At 41.2% G+C, this 11,675-nt stretch overlaps 1 pseudogene; it reads right to left on the bottom strand.

Moving 5' to 3' along the window:
- LOC101582193 overlaps nucleotides 1-4,271 on the bottom strand; it is an 85,260-nt pseudogene extending 80,989 nt beyond the window's left edge.
- Nucleotides 4,272-11,675: the final 7,404 nt, after the last annotated feature.

Here is an 11,675-nt window from a genome sequence, read left to right as displayed (position 1 = left end):
AAAAAATGAGAACAAAAATAAAAGCAAAGCACCATAAGACAATAAAAGTGATACAGAATTTCAAAATGTGAACAGGAATTAGCAATAGTTGCTGTATCACATATTGTTATTCATCAGATTTGTTGCTAAGACTACCAGACATAAGCATGTAAAACTGATCAAACATTTAAAATATTAATTCTTCCTTTCCATAAACATTGAAACTTTTTCCCTTATCCTTTTTATTTTTTTAAAATTTATTTTAAAGAGAGCATAAAAACAATAGGTAAGATATTAGAAATGATGCACATTCAAAAACCCAAAATCCAAAGCGAGAGGAAAGGCCTTTGTGGTGGTCATTAGCCTGCACATCGCGGCTTGCAACGCAGCCGCTCGGATCAGATACTAGCACATAAAATTGGTCAAAGTAAAAATTGAAGCATTAGCTGGTACCTGCAAAAGGCTGATCGATTAGCAGTGCGGCCATCTGAGCTAGCCTGTGTATATGCTCACATGAGTTTCCCCTTTTTTATCTTCCTATTAAAGTTTTAAATATTAACGAAGTCTAATTTATCAATTTTTCATTTTGTGCATCACTTTTAGTGTCAGATACAATAAACCCTTCTCACACTTTTATCTGGGGCATTTCTTCTATGTTCTTTCAAAATGCATAAATCAACGTAATGGAGAATACATCATTTTACACTTTGATTTCTGTTTGTGATGATTTATTTTGACTTAAAGTTTTATAAAATGTGAGACTCAGGTTGAAAATGTCCTCTTTTTCTTCTAGTCTCTCCTTTTCTTTGTTGTTTTTCTTTTCTTTTCTTTTTTCTGCCTTTGAGGTCCAATTGCCCTCTCTCATTTGTTCACTGAATTTTTTTTTTTTTTTTCGGAACCGGGATTGAACTCAGGCCTTTGCGCTTGCCAGGGAAGCGCTTATTCCACTGAGCCATCTTCCTGGGCCCGCCCTCTGTCATTTGTTACAAAGCATATTTTTTTCTTGTTTCCACATTGTCTTCAATCAGCTGGCCATGTTTGTGTGGTCCTGCTTCTGGGCTCTCTGTCACGTTGGTTTGCCTGTCTGCTGGTCTACTGACATGAGGCATCTTTTTTGGAGTGGCGGTTCCAGTGTCTTGAAGCTGAGTTAGGCTGATTTCTCCTACTTCATTATTTTTTAAGACTGTTTGAGTTATGCCAGCTCTTTTGCATTTTTGTATAAACTTCAAAATAATCTTGTTGATATCAACAAAAATTCTTATTGTGATTTTGGCAGGTATTCTATCAAACCTGAATATCAATTTGGGGAGAAATGACGTTTTCACTACGTTGGCAATTGCAATTCATGTAGTAATGCCTTAGTTCTTATGACATTTGGTTTCTTTCATAGCTATTCTATAGTTTTTAGCATACAAGTCCTGTACATATTTTATTAAATTTACACATACAAAGGCTTGGCCAAATAGCTCAGCGGATTAAAGCATCTGCAAGAGGGCATAGGGGCCGGGGTTCCATCCCCAGGCCTGCTTTAACGGCCCCACCCTCCCGGGGCATGCTGAGACAGCAATTGAGACTGGGCATGTGACACATGCCTGTAATCCCAGCTCCTGGGAGGCTGTAAACAGGAGAATCACTACAATTCTGACCTAGTAGTGAGATGCTGAACACCCTGTAGACTCTTCCCTAAAATACAAAATAAAGAAATAAAATAAAATACAATAAAAAATAAATTTACACATACATATTTTCCTATTTTGAAGCAATTGTAACTGGTATTGCATCGAAATTTGGTGTCTACATGTTTATTTTATATATAAACAATTGATATTTGATATCTATTTTGTGTCATGAGGCTATCAAATCACTTAGTGTAAGAATTTTTTCTAGATCTTTCAGGACTTTGCATTTAGATGATCATGCCATCTGTAAACAAGGACAGTATTTCTTTCTTTATTGTCTGTCTACCTTTTATTTCCTTGGTTTTTTGTGCCTCCAGGACTTCCAGCACCATGCTGAAGGAGATGCTGGGCGTGAACATTTTGTCTTGCTTCTTTTTTCCCCTGAGTACCAGGGATCAAACTCGGGATCTTGTGCTTGCCAGGCAAGCACTTAGTCCACTGGGCTGTCTCCCCAGGCTTTGTCTTGCTCTTGATCTGCGGGTGAAAGCGTTTTGCCTCTCACGATTAAGTATGATATTAGTCATAAGATTTCAGAGATGCACTTGACCAAATTGAGAAAGCTTCCTTCTATTCTTATTTTTCAGAGAAATTTTAAGACAAGTATGAAGAGATGTTGAATTTTGTGGTATTTATTTCATCAACTGGTAAGATTAAACCATCTTCTTTTTTAATCTTCTAATATAATTACATTGATTGATTTATTGAATATTAAACCATCCCTAGAATAAATGTCATTTGGTCATGGTGTGCAATTAATTTATACATGGCTAAATTCTATTTATTAGGTGCAGGGACTGGGGTTCGATCACCGTGTGCTGTGCTGGCCCCACCCCTGGGGTGCACTAAGACAGCAAATAGGCCTCAGTGTGGTGGTGCACAACTGCACTCCCAGCACTTCGGAGGCTGAGAACAGGGGAATCACTGAGTCTAATCTATGTAGTGAGACCCTGTAGACCTTGTACTAAATGCATTAAAGATAATAAAAATAAATTCTATTTATTGATAATCATCAAGGATTTTTGTTTTTCTATTAATAAGAGACCCTGGCTTATTATTTTCTTGTTGTGCTGCTTTTGTCTTTTTTTTCTGGTAAGGACAACACCATCTTCAAAAATTTAATTAGCAAATCCCTTCTCTTATATGAGATTGTTTCCAGTATAAAGATTTCCTGTTCTTGGTATGGCAATTAATTTTTTGTTGGAAGCTGAAAATTATTATGGATCTTATGTAAATTATCTTTTTTTTTTCTTTTTTTCTGGCATCGGGGATTGAACTCAGGACCTTGTGCTTTCTAGGCAAGCGCTTATTCTACTGAGCTATCTCCCTGGGCCCTTACATAAATTTTCTGTTTCAGTATTTATTTATGTATTCATTTGACACGGCCTTGGCAAAAGGAAGGAGAAGGGCCTCCTGGGAACTTGGGGTTGCCAAGTGGGAGGCGCAAAGCCGGCTTCTCACTTGGTCTCCCTGACACTCTGGGGGTGGCCTGCTACTATTGCACCTGGGACGGCGCTGATGGCAGGCACTGCTCCTGGTGGGCAGGGAGGGGCTGTGACGCTTCTGGACAGTGGGCCACCCCTCTGGTGTCTGTAAACTCTCCAGAGGATTTTCATTACCAGCAGACAGGGGTATGGAGATAATGTTTGATTTGTTGTTTGACCTATGCATGTTGCCAGGTTGCCTGTGTGTTTGGCTTCAAACCTAGGATATGTGGAGTGAGTCGCAAACCCAGGATGTGGGGCTCCGTGGGAGAGGGCTCGCTGAGCATGTGGCAGATTCCATGTTTGATCCCCAGGCCTGGCCCCACCCCTCAAAAAAACAATCCATGGAAAAAGAAAACTCAAGAAATTCACCTCCCTGTTACTCTGCAAGTTTTCATATTCCCAGCTGGTTTGTTTCTGTTTATATTTTTGCATACGCTCATGTTTGTTCTACATGTAACATCCAGGATTTTTAGCTCTTTTTAGTGAGGTAGTAAGCATAGTAAATACACATTTATTCCTTTTCCCCGAAGTTGGAATTTCCTTTGGCCCAAGCAGCTTTTGAACGCCTGTTCTGGCTGTAACGGGTTGGCACTCAAGCCTCATCAGTTCCGTGTTCCTGTCGCTCAGACTCATGGCTTCTTGGCAGTGTGGTCAGTGGGGTCCTGCTCAGAGCCCTGCTCACAGTGAAGGACTTACTTCCAAGGCACTTGGAGTGGTGCCAGCAGATCGCTCTCAGTCCTCCAGCTCTTCAGAATGGAGGAGCTGCAGGTACTGTTTTGCTCAAGGTCGTCCCTTGCCCGGGTGGCCGATGTCCAGCTGCAACAGTCATCACGGTGCTGTGAAGCCCTGAGCCCTCCCTTGCTCTGTTTGATGACCGATGACTCCAGCTGCAGGACTAGCTGCGTCTGGCTTACGCCTACACAGACGCCAAGTAAGAGCCCTGTTTCTCCTCTTCCGAGTCCTTATTTCTTACCTTCCCTTTGCAGTGAGACCCCTAGGACACCCCAAAGGGTCCCTACCTCTGTCTTTGTCTCTCCAGGAACCCCACCTCAAGGGTCATGGAAACTGTGTCGTGCCGCCCTCTTTGAAACCAACAGACTTCAATCTGCTTCGGCCCACTAGACGTCATGTTCTCAGATTCGTGGCTTCCTCTCCACCACAACCTTTACTTCCAACTCCAAGGGCATCTTGAGCTAATCTGGCTTCAGTGGGAGAACCATGCAGGAGTCCGTTTTCCCTTTGAATTATTTAATGCAATTGAAGAGTCTCATGGGCACTCCACCCTTGCTTTGTTCTTGTCATGGAGGCTCCTCAGCCTATTGCGACTATTGTAACAATAGGTGGGAAGGCATAATTTTAATTTTATCCTCTCTCCAAGCCTACATTTTAACGAGCTTTTGAAGCTTCAAATTTTTTTTTTCTCAATTTTGACTGCTAATTTGGATAAAGAAGCTCTTTCAACACTGTGAGAATCCAAATTTCTAAAGTCTCTCTATTCATTTCTACTTGAAAACTGGCATTTTCTTTGAGCTTCTGTCATTCTTGTAATCCTTTTATCATTTATGGTCCAGAGAATTTAATATGCACTATGAAAGTTCTGTCTTCCCAGATTCTCCAGCGTTTCATGTCATTAGGTACCTAATCTGCCCTTGAAGTTATCTTGTTTTTGCCAAATAGTTTCCACTGCTTGACACACTTTCTGGCCTTCTGAGTGCTAAGCCAGAACAACACTCAGATTTTGCTGCTGATGTATTTTATCGGTGAAGATAAAGTTGGTCATACTTTGGCACAGGCAGCCCCCAAGTCTTGGTGACACAACACAGCAAAGCCTTATTTCTTACCCACATGCAGTCTGCTCTGCTTTCCTGGTGTGTCTCAGATACTACATCGTTCACAGTGTCTTGACACTGCGGCAGCTCTATGCCACGGCGAAGATTTTTCTGTAATCAGATTTTTCTGTAATTAGATTTTTCTCTAATTACAGTAAGTGATTAGAGAGCCCGGGGAGTTATGTACCTGACCCTCCGTAGTGCAACATATACTGGATATATATAACTTTATTTTTTAGTGGATCATTGGCCAGAACATTCTTTTTATTAGTGCATGCTTGCAATGCATAATAGTTATGTTCATTTTATGGAACTGGTACGTGGATATAATATCTCTTATGTAATTTTTGATCCTCTTCTCTTCTTCACTTGCTCACAACTTTCATTTGCCCACATAAGTGGGAGGTGAGAAGAAAGTAGTTTATTCCTTTGTTTCCAAAAAGGGAGAGAATACCAGTATTTAGTGAACACCAGTGGAAGAACTATGGTTAAGGGACAGGGATATAGCTCAGCAGTGTAAGTGCCTGCCTTGCAGGCCCAAGGACTGGAGTTCAATCCCCAGTACAGTACACAGACACAGACACACACAAACACGCACACACACACACACACACACACCCCAAAAAAACCTGACCAAACTATAGGCATGTCAACCATTATTACCACAGGAAGAGTATTCTGCTTATCTCCATACTGAACCAAAAGCTAAATTAAAATTTTCATTTGCAGAAATCGAAACAGTCCCTTGATACAAAATGTAAAAATAGTTCTATATAGTAAAAGAGGTCAATTCAAAGCATCTTTGAATCATAGGCTATGTCAAACCATGCAAAGCTGGTTTTATTATCGCTCGAAAGTTTTGCAGTGTCTAGGAAAAGCTGTAAGCTGTAATAGAGTTCTACTCTCTAAATCTTTGTGCATTCTGAAAAGGCTGTCACTGGTACAAATCTGTTAGTATAATTATATACAGAGCAGGAATACTTAGAAGAAAGGATACAGGTTGGTAATCTTTCCAAACTGCATGCTTGGAAGTAAGAGTTGATGGCCTGATAATTCAAAAATCATATGTTTAAAGCTAGAGTACAAGGTATTTTTTTGAGTATTTCAGCGTATATGGTTGTGTGAATTTCCTGTTCCCGTTCCCAATACCTGAGATAATCAGCTTAACCAAAAAAAAAACTTATTTCAGCTCACAGTTTTGGAGATTTCAGTCTCGGTCAGTTGAGCTCGCTGCTTTTGGACCTGTGCAAGGCCGCGCATTATGATGGGAGCCCTGGAGAGAAGCTGATCTCACAGCTGAGAGCAGGAGAGAGGCAGGGCAGATCCTCGCAGGGTCTCTCAGGAGCCTGCGATCAGTGACCGAACTTCCCTTCCCCAGGCTTCAGCTCCTAAGGCATCCACCACCTTCCAGGGGCCTGTGGGACTTCAAAGCTCATTCGAGATCCATATTAGGGCAATGCTTGGATTTTATTTAAGTTGCTATAAAATATTTTTCAGGATTATCACCAGCAGAAGGGATATAAAAGTTATTTAGTCTGACTTCTCACGTGTTTATATTCCCCAAACATGCACACTCACTGAATCTGCAGTAATGGGGCTGGTGTAGTCAAGAACCTGGCCTGGAAATACAGCTGGCCACTGCCTAGGCGTATATGGGCAATCTGTGAACTCGAAAGGAGGCAGTGACTCTGATGACCTATGAAAGAGTGTCACGTAATTTTCAGCTACTTCCTGAGTAATGGAGATCCAGTGCCACTTCTGTCTGTGTATTCCTTCGCTTCATTAATTTCTTATTTATATCCCACCTATCTTTGAAATGATTTGAGGGGGCTAGAACATGAAGCATAAGTATGGTAGATTTCCCCTTGTAGCCACTGAGCGCAAATCTGACTTGTCACTTACCACAAATATCTGTAAAATTGGACTTATTTTCAGGTTTTGGACACAGCTGGCAGCAGACGGGTTCCTGAGGGAGGGGAAGCATGACTTGGCCCCTTTGCTCCAGCTGTCTTCTAGGGACAGTATCCCAAGGCTGAGAGGCAGGTGGCAGCCACGCAGGCTGCCAGTGTGACCACAAGAGAGGGAGCTGGAACTTGCGGCCCCTCAGCAGGTTTAATCTGAAAACTTGGTATGTCTTCTTCACAGGACTCTGAGTCCACAAGGCCTCTCATCAGCAAGATTCTTTCAAAGGTTTGGATCTGTCGCCTTCCTCTACCTGCTGAGTAATGCAGGCAGATATGTAATATGTGAGCTTAATTACAGGTATTAGTCACAACCCTGAACTCATCAGACCGACGCTTAGGTCTTCATCCAATTTGCAAATAAAAGGTCACCTTTTCCTGGACTAGCTCATTTAATCTAAGTTTCGGAGTCACACTTTTAGCAGGTGCCATTATGATGTGCTAAAATATTTAACTGGTGATAAAAGTCAGGGGCAAATGCTCTTTGCATTGTTTGTCTTTCTTTCTTTTGTTTGTGGGCTTGAGGATCAAACCCAGAGTTCACACACGCTAAGCCTTCTACCACTGAATGCCTTCTTAGGTTTTTTATTCCTTTAAGTTTTTTAATTTTATTCTTTTGGTGGCACTAGGGATTGAATTTGTGTGAAGTGACAAGCTACATTCCAAGCCTTTGTTATTTTATGTTGAGACAGGATAGCACTAAATCGCACAGCCTTGCCTCCAACTTAAGATCCTCCTGCCCCAGTCACCTGCGCAGCTGAGATTATAGGCACGTCCCTCGCCAGCTCAAGTTTTTAAGTGACATTTTAAAAAAACACTATTTTCTCATAATATATTGATATTTGTCACCATTGATTTTTCTCTTCTATATAAAGTTTTCTTATTTTTAATTTGCTGTTGTCATTATGTCATGCTAATTTGTCTTTCTCTTGCAGTTGTATTAATTTATTTCTGGTGATATAACCTAAACATGTCCAGCTATAATCCCTACCTTTGACATCTACACTCAGGAAAAAAAAATGTTTACTTGATACATTCATTCAGGAAGCAAAATTTGAACAAGTGCCAGCAGTACTTCACCCTGAGCGATAAGAAGGGTGTGCAAGGACGTGGAAGTGGGTGTCTTCGGAGAGCTCACGGCCTGGCGCTTCAGGTCTTGTCTGCTAATTGAAGACAGGAAAAGTACCAGGCCTTTTGGGATTAGAAGCACACCCAGTCAGTTGGCCCAGGGAAAAAATTATATTTTCTTAGGAAACAAGAATAAATATAATCTAATAAATAATTTTGGCGAAGATCAAGCAGGAGAATCCTGGCTTGCCTGTCATGAAAGAAGCTGACTGAGCCAGCACAAGGGTGAACACCCATAATCCTAGGCCTCTGGCTCAGTAGAATATGCGCTTCCCTGGCAAGCACAAGGGCCTGAGTTCAATCACCAGTTCTGCCAAAGGAAAAAAAAAAAAAAAAAAAAAAAAAATCCTAGGCCTCTGAGGCTAGGGCTAGAGGACCATGGTAACCTAGTGACTCAATGAGAATTTGTCTCAGAATACAAAAGAAGGCTGAGGATGTAGCTCAGTGTAAAGGCCCTGGTTCAACCCTTAGGATCGCTACAAAGCAAAACCCAGAAAAACCAAATGAACCAACCACCCCCAAACTCCAAAAGCCTGAATTTAAATGATTTTGCTGAGAGTGTTGTTAAACACAAAGTGGGTGGTAAATAAGAACGAGATGCAAGTGCCACTCACAAATCAGACCTTTTGGTAATATTTCAGGCAAAGACTCGGAATTCTTCTTATTGTAATAAGAGTATGGGGAGTCAAATAGTTTGCTGAAAATTTTAATGCAATCTCATCTTACCATAAATTACTAATTTTCTTCATACGAACCAGTTTGGTTCTTTCTTAAATTTTTGGTTCATTGTTTATCTTATAAACATTCAACAAATGTTGACTAAACATTAAAGAATATTAGATGTTGAAGCTGTAGAGACTATTTTCCAAATTGCTACCCAGGTAAAAAGCTCAGTTATTAGCACGAGGACATCGTGGAGTAGAAGAGAGATTGGTAGCCGAAGATGCGGGAGAGCACAGCGTCACAGTCTAGCCCCTCAGCCTGTTTTCCAAGCTACTTACTTTTGTGATATTAGACCTTTTCCTCTTCCTTCTTTCTTTTTAAAAATTAATCAGTTAACTACTTGATTTTGATTCTAAGGGTAAATCCAGGCCCTAAGACAAGGATGGCGTCTATCCCTGAGCTACAGTCCTGGGTCACAGTGCGACCTTGAGAGTCAGGGTTCGAGTTATTTCTTCTTTATCTTAATAAAAACAGGAAGGCTGCCTGGGAACCTACTGTTTCATCTCTAGTGTTTCCTGCCTATCATGACTAGGGCCTGTTGGGTTCTTTACATTTTCCCCAGTACTGGGGCCTCACTCACGGTAGGCAAATTCCATACCTCTAATCCTGGCCTTTATTTATTTATTTATTTTTAGTTTTTCAGTAGCGGGGATGGATCCCCAGGCTTTTGCACATGGCGGCATCCCAGATCATTTTCCTTTCTTATTTTGAGGCAGGGTCTTGTTAAGATGCTGAGTTGTAGCAGTTTAAAGCACCTGCATCAGGCGCAGGAGCTGGGGTCTCAAACCCTGGGCCTGCTGTGCTAACACCACCCCCAGGGTGCCCTGAGACTGCAACTGAGACTGGGTGTGGTGGTGCCCAGCTCTTGGGAGGCCGTAAACAGGCAGATCACTACAAGTCCGATTTAGTAGTGAGACCCTGAAGACCCTGTAGACCCTTCCCTAAAAAATACAAAGCAAAACAAAAAAAAAATGCTGAGTTGCTCAGCCTGGGCTTGAACTTGTACCCTCCTGCCTCAGCCTCCCAGAGTAAGAGCTTTTACATTTTTAAAGGTTTAAAACAACAAAGATTATTTCATGATTTTATTCACAGGAGAACTCTATGATATTTACATTTCAGTCTGTGTGTCATACCCCTGCGCTTTCAGGGGTATGATCTGATCTTTCACTGTGCATGAATATTTCTGATATTTAATACACTATTAGTGGTAGTGGTGCTGCTGCCTAGATGCCTGACATTCATTTGAGAGTTGTATAAATCATAAGGACTTTATGCTGCCAATAGTAATTTTGAGATTAAATAATTGTAATGGAGGTCATGAGGAAATATAACATTATTTTGATATTTCAGGTTTAAATATTGATTGTGTTCACAGATAGAACTCATTTGAGTACAAAACGATTCTTGGATCCTAAGTTTTGTAGTGGTCGTTAGACTTCAATACATTTTCTTCTTGGATTTAGCATTTATAAGAAATATGCAATTAACTTGATTATACTTACCAACCTGGATGCAAAATTTTTATTTCCTATTTTTAAATGACAAAAAGAATCAGAAAAACAGAGAAAATCAGATTATGGTCTTTTTCATATATTTTGCTTTGCAGATATCTATAAAAATCAGATATTTTGACCTTGGCGATAGTTTCTGCGCTGTCTCTTGAACCGCGCTGTAGATAGGGTAAGGTAAGGCTCCAGGCGCTTTAGGAGGACTACCTGAAGAGGGTAAGTGCAACGTGCAGAAGACGTTATCCATGTTAACTAATGTCGAAAGAGGTGTAGAAGCATGCTGGGACCAAGCCTGGCCTCTACTAAACCACTGGCAGTTATTGCTGTACTCCCGGCTGCAAAACTTCAAAAACATGAACTGAGTTCCTTCCAAATGCTTTTAATCGAATGATCCTTGCTCTCAAGGATTTAGTTTGGTTAGAAGATGAGACCTGCAAACCACTGTACTGCGTGCAGTGATACCACCAAGCGCGTCAGAGACAGCTAGCAGGAGAGGGCGAGGGCCACTTGCTGCGGATAGAAGCATCTTCGGCTGTACACAGTGGGGGGTCGCGCGACCCAACTCATGTATTCCTTCTGCAGCACGTGGTGGTATTTAGGAAATGTCGTGGAAAATTTGCACCAGAAGAAATAATGGACACCTTTCTCTTTACACATTTTTGTTTCCTTTCTTCTACATTGCTTCTCAAATACTACCTTTGTTATTTTATGCTATTTTTAGCAATTTTCTCTTTTGATCTGGGAAAAAGCAAAGCATAAACATACTAATTTAGGTAGATGAAACAAAATAGCTTTCACTGTTATAACCTGAAATTTGCAGGAGAATTCTCTGATTTGAAGATTAAAATTAATTCAGAGCGGAAGCAAGCTAGGAAAAAAACAGGGTGGAAGACATTAGAAGCTATTATTCTATTAATTTTCTCAATTATATTTTGAGAATATATTCTCAAATATTTTGACCTTGATGATAGTTTCTATACTGTAATATTCTGTACTCAAAATATTATACTTTATGAGCTTGTAAAATTTCCAGAAAGTAGAAGCAGCCGAGAGCGGCTGCGCCTTTCCTCCTCCTCGCGGCCTCGGCCCTTTCCCGCCCCTCCGCCCAGCCGGCCCTGTTGCTCCTTCTCCGCGCTCCTGCCTCCCTGTCGCAGGCATCACCTGCGCTTCTCCTCGTCCTACCGTTAGACTTCTCAGGTCGCCTGGGCTCAGGCTGCTCCTGGGCTACCACTGGGACCAAACGCACTACCTAAGTTACGTTTTGGCAAATCCTCTGACTGTGAACTTTCTAAAGTATAACTTGAGCCACCGTGAAGCTTAAAGAGCTCTATTTCTCAGTTTTAAAGGGCAAAGAACAGACTAATTATTAGAGAGAAACTCTATT

This window comes from Octodon degus, unplaced genomic scaffold (assembly GCF_000260255.1).
Source record: "Octodon degus isolate 3935 unplaced genomic scaffold, OctDeg1.0 scaffold00054, whole genome shotgun sequence".
Taxonomy (NCBI): Eukaryota; Metazoa; Chordata; class Mammalia; order Rodentia; family Octodontidae; genus Octodon; species Octodon degus.
The sequence above is the reverse complement of the archived record's forward strand: the minus strand, read 5'-3'. Positions and strand labels throughout refer to the sequence as shown.